General features: G+C 38.9%; 1 long non-coding RNA gene across 1 annotated transcript in view; it reads right to left on the bottom strand.

Moving 5' to 3' along the window:
- Positions 1–4,686: 4,686 nt before the first annotated feature.
- Positions 4,687–13,785, bottom strand: part of LOC118010410 — a 41,781-nt gene continuing 32,682 nt past the window's right edge. The window contains exon 3 of the long non-coding RNA XR_004679191.1: positions 4,687–6,231. This is a non-coding gene — a long non-coding RNA (uncharacterized LOC118010410). The remainder of the gene's footprint in view (positions 6,232–13,785) is intronic.

A 13,785-nucleotide genomic window follows, 5' to 3' on the forward strand; every position in this document is an offset into this window, starting at 1 on the left:
GTAAAGAAGCACAAATTCACATTTCAAATGGAATGACAGCAAAGTTTTAAAAAATGTCTGTGTTTTCTGTTTGTTTGTTTTTCTTTTTTTTCCCTGCCTACACTCAACAGTCAGACTTACTCCCTCCTATACCTCCCTGTCTTTTCATAAGAATGTGAAGAAGAGTTGAGGATGTTCCAGACCAACCATCAATCAACTGACCCCCAGATTTATAACAGAACCTGGCCAAAATAAGCAGACCAATCTACCCAATCCATAACTAAGAGTCAGTACATGGGAAGCCAGCCGAGACTCAAAGAACCTCCCAGCTAACCTATAGTCCTGTAAACAATGATAATTTGGTTATTATTTTAAGCCACTGAGTTTTGGGGTCCAGTGTTATATATCATTATTTGGGCTTGTTGAATTAATCTAGAAGTTACACTTTGGTTTGTTTTTTTTTTAAGATTTTATTTATTTATTTGACAGAGAGAGACAGCGAGAGAGGGAACACAAGCAGGGGGAGTGGGAGAGGGAGAAGCAGGCTCCCCACCCAGCAGGGAGCCCGATGCGGGGCTCAATCCCGGGACCCTGGGATCATGACCTGAGCCGAAGGCAGACGCTTAATGACTGAGCCACCCAGGCACCTTAGAAGTTATACTCTGAAATCAGAAATACTCTTCCCCTATCAATTTATATTTTCTGTAGTACTTAATATCCCATAGGCATTGTTTTACTCAAAGTTGAGTAAATGGACTATGGTTAGGTTTCAGGGTAAGCTAGATATATATGACTGACACCATTAGAATAGAATCTTGTCTTTGTTTGATTCAGTAAATGACCACAGGCTAAAATCCAGAGCCACATATTGAGCATTTCAAGAGCACAGATAATGTATTATTTTTCTTTGTATATCTAGCACCTAGGAGAGCCCCTACTATATTTGCAATAGTGTAGGAACTTATTCAGAAAGTGAATGAATAAAAAAACAAATGAATTCTGGACAGTTATTTTAAAAGTTGAGCAAAATAAATATTTATTTAATGAAAGAACAAATGAGGATTCAAATTCACTAAACAGAAAACTCTTTGTTTAAAATGGTCAATCCTTCTAATAAAATTAAGGAGTAGAAAAAAAAAAAGCCAATAGACCTGAGTCTATAAATGAAGAAATCTGTAAGAAAAAAGGAGAGCTACAAAATATTGATAAAAGGGGCGGTTTTATAATGCAAGCATCATGGCAAAAGAGCTAGGAAAGAAGACGTCATTTTGCTGAAAAATCCGCATCCCCGAAGTTCTCAGTATATGATTTACATGTCACAAAATCCTAAAGAGAGCCAGATGTGCAAGCAATATTCTCGAAGTGAGTGTACAAGCAGTATGCCAGGACTCCTGAGTTCCTATAAACGTGGCAATGTTGCCTCAGAAGAGGATGCACATAGTTGTGTTTCTTGTGATCTCAGCAGAAATTAATATTGTTAGCATCCTTTAAGAATAAATATAAAAGCTTGGCTTTCTCATCCCATGTTCCAATTAAAATCAGGATTTTAACAATTATTTTCAGGAACCAAGTTAATGTTGATACATTACTATGCGGATAGCTCTGTGTTGTAGCAATGATGTTTTGTGCTTGGATGATAATAACCATCAAAATGCAAGGGGTTAGTGAACAGGACCCATGGGGAATGGCAGGATGACACTCTATGCAAGACATTCTGCTAATAGGTCTGAGAGCAATTACTGTATGGTTTATGATCACAACACTTAACCCTCTCACTCTCAGACTGGAGGAAGCTTAGCCAGCAATTTGCTTAAGGAAGTTTTCAGCATTCCTTTTTTTACCGGTAAAGTCCATTTAAGAGGCATGTTATGAAGACTGTCAAATATGTCTGTGCATTAGAGACTTGAATGTGGTCTATAACATGACTGCCGCACAGCAAATGAGCAAACCCAGAGGAGACTGGGGCCTCTGACTTCACCTACTTCAGAACCTATTCAGATTATCTGCATTTCTAACTTTAAGTTCAGTTGATCAGTTAATCTTTCATGCACTGCTCCTTCACATCAGCATTAAGATTTCATTATTTTTATTTGAGTGTTATTATGGCATTGTGCTAGCTCTTATTTTCTTTAAAAGAAGCGTAATTGTATGAGTCGTGTTTGCAGAAGACAACATAAGCCCTTGGTAATCATCTCTTACCCATTATTCAACATTCTTTCTAAAATATTTCAAATCTGCTACCATCTCCCTTCCTGCCAACTAGTATGGTGCCTTGGTTTCTCAACTCCTTAGTTTTTTCCATATGCCAAATCATGTTCTGTAACTTGTTTACCCCATCATCTACTATCAAGAAAGAACAGCAAGTAATCTTCAGATTAAACCATAACAAGGAGTGTGTGTGTGTGTGTTACCAACCGAGCACAAAAAAATCATAAACAAATATGATTGTTGAAAGGAAGTTTCATAATTTGGCGATTGGAGAAAGACAGTGATAATAGGTTAGATGTGATATTGAGCCACATTTAATTAGTAGAGTTTTTGAGCCCATAAGATTCAAATAGAATAAGTTTCTAATTCCATCCAGCATGGCTTCTAGTGACTGACAATTAGAATTAACAATCAAAATATCATCTTCTAATTTGATCAGTACATATAACACACGCATTTTTACAAATGACCTCTGAGAGGTCCTTCTAACAAATATATGTTTGGTGTAAATAGACTATTTTTTCTCTACAATCTCATACAATAAATTTAGCTTTCTTTTGTGCAATACTTGATTGAATCAATTTGCAAAATAGAAGTATTGTTGCCAATAATAGCTTTCATTTTTTAATACTTAATACAGAAAGTTATTTGAGGTATCTGTTTAGTTGAGGTGTTTGCTTGGTTGAGAACCCCAACCAGGGCTTATAGGTACATTTGTACAGCTTGTAAATCTAGGGAGTACTATTTACATTCTATTCATTATAGACAGACAGATATATATATATATATTTCCTTATAATAATTTTCACCACATTCAGGACTAAACTTTTGCAGTGGAAGGGCAGCTTTTTCTAATTCACACAAAGGCACTGTTAAGGCCAGCAAGAGGCAAATTTCTGAGATTTGTTTTTCAACCCCCAAATTTGAGGTTTCTAACAGAAGTTCATATGATATGACTTTGCTTCACTGGCTAGAGATATTTGGATTAGTAGCAGACACCTGCCCATGCTGGGCCATCAGAATTTTATCCTGATCTGTTTCTCTGTCAAGTTGGAACGAAGGACATGAAAAGCCAAGAACTACAGGGAGGCCAACTTTTGCCTCATAATGAGGTCAAAGAAACTAATCTGCAGGGAAATAAGAACATTAAAGAATAAAGAGAGGAGCAGGGACACAATGGGGAAGAAGCGTAGTATCTAAGAAATGGTTGGCTTAGTTTTCAATGGCTTTCCATCTACTGATTCCAGTTGCTTCTAGATCCAGCTGTCTTTTGTTGCCATGGATTTCAGGACGTATGCACACATTATTTTAATTCCCCCACAACTGAAAAATTAAATTAGATTGAGTGGAGAATAGTAGCCTTATTGATAGGAAATGATGTTTTATAATGACTGCTCTGATGGAAAAGGATAAGGTGTTGGATCCCAGACCCATATTTGGGGAATGGAGAGGTTTTTCTGGAGGAAGTGCCATCTGTGGAGTGGCATGCAAGAGAAGTGGAGTTAGCCAGATGGATAACTGAGAAAGGATTCCAGAAAAAGGGAATTACATTACGAAGGCTGTAGATGAGAAAGTGCTAGGGGAATTGAGAAGAAAGGAAGTAATTTGAGCTGGTGAAAGATGAGACTGGACAGTTAAAAGTCCAGCTTTTAAACGGCTTCATAAACTGTCTTTATGAGTTTGAACTTGGTGCTGAGAGCAATGGAGAGCACAAGATTAGGCTACTAAATAGGCAGAGGGCAGCCATTTAGGGATTTGGGGGACTTGTTGTGTTAATTACTTTGGTTTTTATCCAAACAGCATGGTTACAACATGGGAGAACAGATTGACATTTCAGGGAGAAATAGATAACTCTAGTTAGGATAACCAGAAATGTAGGAAAAAGTGATGAGAGAAAATAGGAAAGCAGAGGAGGTGAGGGTCAGGTGCTTTCAAGAGATATTTCATAGGTAGCAGAGACACTGCAGGCAGAGGGTTGAGAGGAAGAATCTCAGAGAACAGCTGGCCATCTGAAATGGACCACTTTATCAAGTAAAACTGGTGTGTGATTTTTTTTGAGAAGCATGTTTTTCTCCTTTCTTTCCTGGCACGTTGTGAAAAGTAAGTAAAGCAGGGTTATGTAAGATAGGAATTGAGGAGACCTGAACAGCTGTAAAACCCACTATATTTGAGAGCATCTAGCTGGTCCAAAGGAAGTATCCAAAGGGCAAGAGGATCTCTGGCTCAATATGGGAAGGTGGTGACATCCAAAACTTTTTTTTTTTTAAACAGAAGCATGGCAGTATGAATCCATTTATTCATTAAATAAATATTTATTGCATACCTTTCATGTGCAAGGCACTATGCTGGGAATTGGGTATATACTGACAAGGAAGATAGACACTGTCCCTGCCCTCATTGAACTCAGTCTACTAGGCGAGATAACCATTAAACACATAAATTTAAAATTATTAATAATTTTGAGTGTATAGCAAGGATTTCTACTCATCTGTATGTATTTAAGGAAGTAGTGTTTGAATGGTACTGTGGGCCAAATTGTGCCCCTCCCTCCCCCCCCGAATACGTGTGTGGAAGTTCTAACCCTCAATATAACTATACTTGGAGACAGAGCCTGTCAAGAGGTAACTAAAGTTAAATGAGCTCATAAGGATGGGGGCCCTAATCCAATAGGACTGGTGTCCTTATAAGGAGAGGAAGATACACCAGAAGTATGCCTGCTCAGATCGCCATGACAGAATACTGCAGACTGGGTGACTTAAACAACAGGAATTTATTTTCTCATAGTTCTGGAGGCTGGAAGTCCAGGATCAGGGTGCCGGCAGAGTTAATTTCTGGTGAGACCTCTCTCCTTGGTTGCAGATAATCACCTCTTCCCTGAGCTGGCTTTCTAGGTCTCAGAGAGAAGGCAAGTCTCATTCTTGTCCTGTCATTACTGGTCATGAAGCAATACATAACAGCCCATGTAAGTACATATGTATGCATGAATCTTAATTGAACAAATATTTTTGCACTGTCTATCATAGTAACATTTCTTCCTCACAGAAACCTGATGAGGTAGGTAATATCATTCTCACCATTATACAGATGAGGAAACTGAGGCACAGAGTAGGTGACAGAAAACTAGGATTTGCTTTGGAAGGTTGGTCTCCTCTCACCATGCCCATTATAATAGTATTTAATTTTCCTTCCTTTTTAGATACTTAAGTGAGATAGCATTGACAAACTGTGCTCAAAAGACTCAGATGTAAGAAGACTCGCTTCTACTGGGGGCACCTGGGTGGCTCAGTCGGTTAAGCATCTGCCTTCAGCTCAGGTCATGATCCCAGGGTCCTGGGATTGAGTCCTGCAGCGGGCTCCGTGCTCAGTGGGGAGCCTGCTTCTCACTCTGCTGCTGCCCCTGCTTGTGCTCTCTCTCTCTCTGTCAAATAAATAGATAAAATCTTAAAAAGAAGAAGAAGAAGAAGACCCGCTTCTATATCCCGCTGGTCCAAATGAGCCCCCAGAACTGGGCTCCAGGTAGTTTGCATTATAGTCCCCACCTCCTGGTAAGGAATCCTTTGACTGAAACAATAAAATTCACAGTCTTTTAGAAGAACCCCAAGATAATCCATGGTAAATACAGCCAGTGTCAGACAGCCTACGCTAAAGACTGATGGAGTCGGCTTGGACAGAGAACACCTACAGCCCTGGCAGGGGAGTCGGAGCAAGTTGTCCCCTGGTAGCCCTCCTGAGGGATCCAGATTTCCACTCCCTCACCTCCCACTTACCTTCATGAAGACGTGGGGTGGGGGGTCTTATAAATCTTCTGCTTTAGACAGAGCAGGTTACAGATAAAGAGAGAAAGTACCCTTGCATTCCTGGACCTGCCTTGCAGCAGTCTAGCTGCGGTGTGTTTGTGTCTCATCGCAAGGTGGAGCTCCTGAAGACGTGGCGCCGGCTGCGGGGAGTTGCCCTGACGTGGGGAGGAAGGCTGGGTCACAGCCCATACGTGCAGCTCTTGTTCCTGGAGATGTTAGCTTCCGGTGGCCATTTATAAAAGCGAGGCTAAAAAAGAAACGTAAAACTTAAAAAAAGTAGATAATCACAACTTGATCAAAAGGAACAAGATGATAAAATGGTAAAAGAAAAAAATCAAAATAAAGAAGAAAATAAAGATAGCTAAAATAAATAATAGGGCACGAATGGGAAAAACTGTTAGACAAAACAGATCTACAGCTCAGTACAAGTGGCGTGGGATGTGTCACAAGTGAGGGCAGTGGCAGGGGACCGGCAGTGCTCTGCACTTTGCCCTTCCTGGCCCTTCAACCAGGTCCAACCCCAGCTGGTTCTCTAAGCCCTGAAGCATGAGACCCTTGGAGAGAGTCCCTCAGAAGGAAACCTCAGGCAAAGCCCTGGAATCTGTCTCCCCTGCCTAACCCAGATGCCTTCATACCCAAACTTCTAACGGATATCTAATCAACACACAGAGCTCCCAAGGAGCCTCTAGTAGCCAGTCCTACAGTGAATACAGAAGAAAAAACATAGAAATACCTACCGCCTCAGCCCCCATCTGCCTGAATTTGCCTTAATTGTGCTGCTGTTGAAGAAGAACGCATAGTTTCCCTGTCAGTCTTTGCTTAGCTTTTCACTACGAAGGTCTCTGTCCTCACAGGGCCCAAGGTAGTAATACTACTGTTGGTGCTCTTGACCAAACTGTGGCATCTGTTGCATGATAACTGTGTATGTGTACGTACACATGTGTACATGGGGGTGTGTTCGTGTGTTACATTTTGAACATCCTTCTCTATCTTTATCTACTTTTTTAAATGGTACTGATTTAGGCAACCACCTGGGTAGGTTGCATTAACGGCCCTGATTCTTCACCCCTTTGCCACGTGTCGAAGTCCAATTGAAATATTAACCTCATCTGGAAACCACCCTCAGACACACCAGGATAACATTCGACTAAATGTCTGGGCACTCTGTGATCCAGTCTAGTTGACACGTAAAATCAACCATCATACCACGAGACTTTGCAGTTACTCCCACAAAAAGTATGTGCTATTTTCTCAACCCTTAGCTTAGCTGTGGCTATGTGACTTGAGTTGACCTGTGGAGGGTTAGCAGGCATGTCATGACCTAAGGCTGAACAAGCTTTTTGGTGCTTCTACCTGTCCTCTTGCACCTCTGCCATGACTCTGAAATAATACATCTGGCATACCCTTCTAGGCCTGTGAGAAAGATGAGCAACTCATGAAGCAGAGTTGAGTTGCCCCAGTTGAGCTCAGCCTGAATGAGTCGACCTCAGCCAACCCACAACCATGTTAACTAAGTGAAAGCTTGTTGTTGTATGACTCTGAGGACTTGTGGGTTCAGTTATATAGGACCGTTGTGCTCATAGTGAACCATTACACCATCCATTTTGTTTATATGGACCCTTTGTGTCTGTTCTATATGTTCATTTGTTGCCAACCTTCCTATACTACTTGGTCCTTTTATCTGTTCTGTAAAGACAACCCAAATTATTGTGATAGCACAGATATTTTACTTAGGTTTAATATCAACCTTCTCAAGAGTGTAATGTACACTTTCAGTACTGAAAGTTATGCATGACACAGCACAGTTCTGTAAGTGCACAATGTAAGGAAACACAATACTTTAATGCAAAGGACTGAAACTCTATAACACATGGAGGAGATTCCGGTGGTCCCTGCTCAAAACCCTTTGATGTCTCTCCACCAGTTTACAGAATAAAATCCAGAATTCTTAGTAGGTTCTATGCCATCTGGTCTAAACTCTTCCTTTACCTTGTGTAACCTATAAGTTAAACAGCAGAATTAATGGGTTGTTATTATAAAAGTAACTTGCTTTTTATCTTTCACCATCTTTTTAAACTGTTCAATGTAAATATTCCGTCCCCTACTCCAAATGAAAACTTAGACAATCTCATGGCAATTTTTTTTCTCTTAGATTTTTTTTCTTTCTTTCTTTTCTTTCTAAACTCCCTTTAAGTTATAATCATGATCTGAATTCAGTGACTAAATTTGCCAGTTGAATATGTCAATCAAATCTCTAACGTTAATGTAATGGTAAATTTCTTTCCTTCCCCTAACTGGGTCCTGGGATAAACTACTGTTTGCAGGAGAAAAGGGAGAAGAAGATTCCCCTTTTGTCTCATGCACTTCCTCCCTCACTTAGTCAGCTGCTGTTTCTGACCTTGCTAAGGTAGAACATGGAGTAGGAAAGAGAGGTAAGGGAAAAGGCAAGCTCTCATCTGACCATCCTGAAATAAGATGGCTCTGTGATGGTTTCCTTCACTGTGTAAAAGCTTTTTATTTTGGTGTAGTCCCAATTGTTTATTTTTGCTTTTGTTTCCCTTGTCTGAGGAGACATATCCATAAATATGTGTCTAAGGGTGATGTCCAAAGGATTATTGTCTATGTTTTCTTTTAGGACTTTTATGGTTTCAGGTCTCACATTTAGGTCTTTAGTCCATTTTGAGTTTATTTTTGTGTATGGTGTAAGAAAGTGGTTGAGTTCTTTTTGCATAGCAAAGGAAACCAACAAAATGAAAAGGCAACCTATTGGATGGTAGAAGATATTTACAAATGATATATCTGACAAGGGGTTAATAGCCAGTTTATATATATAAAGAATTTATGCAACTCAACACCAAAAAACCAAAAATCTGATTTAAAAATGGGCAGAGGACCTGAATAGACATTTTTCCAAAGAAGACATATGGGTGGCCAACAGACACATGAAAAATGCTCAACATCACTAATCATCAAAGAAATGCAAATCAAAACCATAATGAGATATCACCTCACACCTGTCGGAATGGCTAGTACCAAAAAGACAATAAATAACAAACGCCAGTGAGGATGCAAAGAAAAAGGAACCCTTGTGCACTGTTGATGGGAATGTAAATTGGTACAGCTACTGTGGAGAACAGTATGGGTTTCCCAAAAAATTAAAAATAGAAATACCATATGACCCACTGATTTCACTTCTGAGTATTTATCCAAAGAAAACGGAAACACTAATTTGAAAAGATATATGCACTCCTATGTTTATTGCAGCCTTATTTACTTACAATAGCCAAGATATGGAAGCAACCTCAGTTGTCCACTGATAGATGAATGGATGAAGAAGATGTGATATATAGATAAATACATATATATATATAGAGAGAGAGAGAGAGTATTAGCCATAAAAAAACTGAGATCTTGCCATTTGTGACAACATGGGTGGACCTAGAGCGTGTTACACTAAGTGAAATAAAACAGAGAAAGACAAATACCATACAATTTTACTTATACGTGGAATTTAAAAATTACACAAACGAACAAACAAAACAGAAACAGACTCAAAAATACAAAGAATAAGCTTGGTGGTTGCCAGAGGGGAGGTAGGTAGGGAGATGGGTGAAATAGGTGAAGTGGATTAAGAGGTACAGACTTCCAGCTCTAAAATAAGTAAGTCACAGAAAAGTACACGATAGGGAATATAATCAATAACAGTGTAATAATGTTGTATGGTGACCGATGGCAACTATACCTATCATGGTGAGCAGTGTGTAATGTATAGAATTGTCATGTCATTATGTTGTGGATCTGAAACTAATATAACATTGTATGTCAACTGTATTTCAATAATAGGGATTTTTAAAAATAAATAAATAATAAAATAAAATAAAACATCTCATGCTTCTGATCCTGGCCAATGTTTAAAGCTGCCTCTTCCTTCGAATGCGTATTCCTGTGTGTAAGCAGGGCTTCTCCTTCAGCCAACTTCCCCAAATTTCTTTCAGCTTGCAGTGCTCCCCAACAGCCCCTTACAACCTGGGTCCACTTGTTTTGTAAGGCCGCTATCTGGAATGGATCCTTTTTAAACTAACAACCAATCTCAGGTTCCATGCCTGGCCCTTCAAATTTACAAGCACCTGACTGGCTTGAAGAGGACTACTTTGCTGTGTAAACTATTGGCAGAGTCCACATAACTTAAGCCCTGTAAGTTGCCCCATTAAAGTCCCCCTGCTAGGGGCACCTGGGTGGCTCAGTTGGTTAAGTGTCTGCCTTCAGCTCAGGTCATGATCCTGGGGTCCTGGGATCCAGGCCCAGCCGGGCTCCCTGCTCCGAGGGAAGCCTGCTTCTCCCTCTGTCCCTCCCCCTGCTCATGCACTCTCTCTCTCTCTCTCAAATAAATAAATAAAATCTTAAAAAAAAAAAAAAGTCCCCTTGCTAAATTTGATGTGAGAAAAGAACATGGCACAGAGAAAGGTCCCCCGGGACAGGTGTCTCCAAGGAAATTCTCCTCTGTAATCTTTTTTTTTTTTTTTCATTTTTTTTAGCTCTTTTACACTGTGACATGCTGAGAAGTTCAAGAGTCAAATCATTGGTTTTCAGCCAAATCTTTTGAAATTTTTCACCTGGCTCAGCACATCTCTGGTCAAAATTTCCAAATTGTCACCTGTTTCACTGGCTCCTCGTTATTTCCCAGGTGGCCTGTTGTTCACTCACATGATGCTTGTGTTCTCTGAGCTCTTCAGCATCTGTTCTCCCTTCCAATAAAGCTTTCCTCTCCAGCCTTTCTGCTTAAGTCTAAACTCTGGTCTACTTTCAAGGGTTCACACAACTGTTTCCTCTTTATAAGCATTCTCTGATTTTCTAGTCAAAATGAATATTTCCCTCTGTGTTCTCAGGGCGATGGCACCTTTGGTAGAACTCTTATTATAGCAGAGCTTGCATTAGACTTCCAAAATACAGTATTTCACAGATTCTAGGATAAACAGTGTTCACGTTTAAACATCTCTGAAATAGGCATGCATCCTACAGTCAATGCAATGACATAATTGCTTGGCGGGGTTTTGTTTTTCTACTTCTTTGTGTTATATAGAATGATGGTACCTCTCACAGTTGATAGCATTTTAGTAGTTTGTGAGCCCCCAGAGCTGAGCGATTTTGCCTCATTCCTCTCTCTATTTCCTTCAGCGATCAATTCAGTGTCTTGCAGAAACAAGATGCCCAAAATGTATGTGTTCTATATAGTGCTGGGATACTGTGCTTTTCTTCAGTGTCCATTCCCAATTACAATTTCATTCAAATTAAAAGAGATTTGATGGGACATTCATTACTTAAAAAGTAACATTTATTAGTCTATGTGTTGTGATTAGAGCTTTAATGTCATCAGGAAGAAGTTTAATCTGACTTCATTTTCACTCCATTAAAAACCTTGTAACAGTGTTAATAAATTAGATCTCCAGAGTCATAAAAGTATATGTCATAGCCCCAATCTGCGTGTATTTGACCACATTTGGATATTTACCATAGTTTTAGATTTGGGAATATTCACCATTTGTACAAATTAATGTTTTCCGTGATTTTAATGAGGCCACACAAATGTATAAATTGTACAATTTTTGTCAGTCCTGTAGTCAATGACACTAATAAACTGGGGACTACACTGTAGCAATTAGAGTTCATTTCTTTGCTTAAAATGAGCACTTTCTATTGTGAGCTCATCACAGACTTGCCTTTTTTACACAGAGTTATAATTAGACATTGTAAAGAAATTCAACCAGAATTATTATTTTAGGGAAAAAAAGAGACTTAAGGGAACAAAATAAACCCAAACACGTAGTATTAATAAGGCATGGTTGTGATGCATAAAGGCCCTCTTATGCATAAGATTTAATTACCAAGATTCTCAATTTAGAATCATTCAAGGCACAATATTTACTAACTTACAGGTAATTTCATTTGTTTATAGACGTGTACAGAGGCCTTAGAATAGAGAAGGAAAACACAATAAAGAGATGAATAGTCTGGAGCAAAAGGCAACCTAATCAAATCTCAAATGTACCCTTTCCTGGATGCAAGCACGACAATATTTAGGATGGAAAAACTTACTTCATGCATATACTAAGTGAAAATCTTTTCATATGACAAGTTAATCTGTAGCTTTCTATCTATGTATTTATTAGTTTCTTTCATTAACTTTGTTCTTAAGTATTTTTCTGAATTTCCTAAGGAACAAAAAATTGCTGGAATTCTAAGAGATTATGAGATAGTTCATCAAAAGATTGGTTTCTTTTTTTCAATTTCTATTTATTTTTTAGTTTAAATTCATTTAGCCAACATAGAGTACATCATTAGTTTCAGATGTAGAGTTCAGTAATTCACCAGTTGTATATAACACCCAGTGCTCACCACGTCATGTGCCCTCCTTAATGCCCATCACCCAGTTACCCCAAAAGATTGCTTTCAAGGATGAAATGTACTATCTAGAAAATTCATATTCTCTTATATTTTCTTGTATGAGGCAAGTAAAAGCCCTTAGCCATGAATAATAATAGTTACATTTCATAATCATTGTTCACAATAACCCTGAAAATAGGTGTTACCATTCTCATTTTAGATAAGTAAACACATTCAGAGAACTAACATGGTAAAGCCAAGTTTTGAATTTGGGTCTCTCTGTCTCTAAAGAGCACATTCTGTCCCCACTCTATCCCACCACAGGTGTGAAATGTTGCTGTAACTCTATTTGCTCTAGAATAGAATTAGGTGAGTTTTAAGTTTAATTTTAAGGTTATTGAAGCATCATTTTAGATCACATTACCTATTATCTGACAAGGAGTATATGCTCTAAGTCAAATTTTGGATTTTTTTTAAAAGATTTTATTTATTTGAGAGAGAGATAGAGAGCACACGAGTAGGGGGAGAGGCAGAGGGAGAGAGACAAGCAAATTTCCTGCTAGGTGTGGAGCCCTGGGTGGGGGCGGGGGTGGGGTGGGGAGGGCTCAATCCCAGGACCCTGAGATCACCACCTGAGCCTACGTCAGACGCTTAACTGACTGAGCCACCCAGGTGCCCCAAATTTTGGTTTTATATATGAAAGAACTTTCTAATGATTAGAGATCTTCCATAATGGGATGAAAATAATTCTCAAGCAGGGACAGGGTCACTGGCAGAGTTATTGAGCTACCCTATTTTGAATGAAAGTTTGAATAACTTAGATCTATAAGAGCCTTTCCAATTTTGATTATTTATGAAAGCACTTTATAAGGTAGTTGTGGTGAGGTAAAAAGAGTTAAGTTCAGAAAACAAGTCACAGAGTTGGTGGTCATGGGTTTGAGTCTTGACTTTTACTATAAGCCTGTCTGAGGGTTAATTTACCTTTCTGGGCCTCAGTTTATTCAACTAAAAAAGAAAATGGGGACAAAATGATGCACTTCAAAGTCACTATCAAAAGTAATTGAAAAAGTAACAATAAAGATACTTTATAAGCCATAATATACTGGTCACCTTATAGTGGTGCTTTTTATGTGTGATGGGTAGAGTAATGCATCCAGAAGTATTCTTTAAACTGAGCTTTATTAGGAACTTCATCTATTCTCAAGTGAATTAGTCTGTTTTCATTATACAATCCTAAACCTTCGTATTTTCCTCAACCCTTTGTTCTCCTTCACTGACTATTTCAAACAGAAAAATCTGTGTTTTTTTATAGTGCTATGTTCTGGATTTCCTTAGAAATTCAGTATGAGTGTCCCCTTCCAGAATAACTCAAACTTCATTTAAGTGTTTGCAGTAGTTGGTTCTTTCAAAGACCTTTCTT

This window comes from Mirounga leonina, unplaced genomic scaffold (assembly GCF_011800145.1).
Source record: "Mirounga leonina isolate KUSES-001 unplaced genomic scaffold, KU_Mleo_1.0 Mir_129, whole genome shotgun sequence".
In the NCBI taxonomy this organism is placed as follows: domain Eukaryota; kingdom Metazoa; phylum Chordata; class Mammalia; order Carnivora; family Phocidae; genus Mirounga; species Mirounga leonina.